The sequence below is a fragment of the Triticum aestivum genome, chromosome 3D, assembly GCF_018294505.1.
Source record: "Triticum aestivum cultivar Chinese Spring chromosome 3D, IWGSC CS RefSeq v2.1, whole genome shotgun sequence".
Lineage (NCBI taxonomy): Eukaryota > Viridiplantae > Streptophyta > Magnoliopsida > Poales > Poaceae > Triticum > Triticum aestivum.
Genome location: NC_057802.1, coordinates 145,245,675 through 145,246,488, shown reverse-complemented (window position 1 = coordinate 145,246,488; position 814 = coordinate 145,245,675). Strand labels below are relative to the sequence as shown.

The following is an 814-nucleotide window of genomic DNA, read 5'->3' as shown; positions in this document are numbered from 1 at the left end:
TGTGCGCGCTCGCAGTCGCTGTCAATGGGTCCTGCAGACACGCTGGCATCTAGTCAGCAGCGCGGACGTACGAAAGCGTGATTTGAACCGTATTTTAAACCAAAGAGCCAAGTTTTTACCCCAGTTCAGTGTATTCTTCAAATTTATGCATCAAAATGAACATTGATGGCAAGTGTGAACATTGGTGGCAAGTTGAGACACCACCAGTGTAATCACCTCTACATCAATTGGTCAAAGTGCACCGGAAAGGTAAGCTTTGCCAATGCACCCAGAATAAAAAATTAAGACAAGACAGACCAATACTAAAATGTAGGGAAACGCTTGTTATCTATAATGTCCAGCATCAGACCATTCCAACGCCATCCATTCAATTGAAATCCGATGCCTCACAAACTGAGTTGCTTTTGTAAAAAAGAAAACATCAATAGGGAATTAACTGCCCATAGCCCCGCCGTAAACCTCTCGCTAATCTCTCTCTTAATCTCTCCTATTCCAGTTGCAGCCACACCGGCCCAAGCTCATCCAGTTCCCACGCACCGCCCGGAGCTCCTCGCCCAGATTTCCTTCTACCCCGCCTCGCACGCTGCTGCTTCCTGCTCTCCCCGCCGTCGAGCAGCACGGCCGCCCCGCCGGCCAGCTCCGCTCGCTGCTTCTCCAAACCACATCATCTTCTACACCTGTGCGACCCCCGGGCGACAACGCTGGTGCTCCATCCTGGCGTGGAACGATCCCTATCCTCATCTATGATTCCTGCTTTGCCAGGTCAAATCAGGTGCGCCATCGTCTGAATCCGCTGCCGGAGTAGCACCGGCCG

At 51.6% G+C, this 814-nt stretch overlaps 1 protein-coding gene and 1 long non-coding RNA gene across 3 annotated transcripts in view; one reads left to right on the top strand and one right to left on the bottom strand.

The window, feature by feature from the left end:
* Positions 1-216: 216 nt before the first annotated feature.
* LOC123077952 (uncharacterized) overlaps positions 217-814 on the bottom strand; it is a 7,739-nt gene continuing 7,141 nt past the window's right edge. Inside the window, exon 3 of the transcript XR_006436943.1 lies at positions 217-302. The gene's annotated coding sequence lies outside the window, so the exon portion shown is untranslated. The remainder of the gene's footprint in view (positions 303-814) is intronic.
* Positions 353-814, top strand: part of LOC123077953 (uncharacterized) — a 2,895-nt gene continuing 2,433 nt past the window's right edge. The window contains exon 1 of one of the 2 annotated variants that reach the window (XR_006436945.1): positions 353-772. This is a non-coding gene — a long non-coding RNA (uncharacterized lncRNA). The remainder of the gene's footprint in view (positions 773-814) is intronic. The other variant, XR_006436944.1, reaches the window with a different exon arrangement.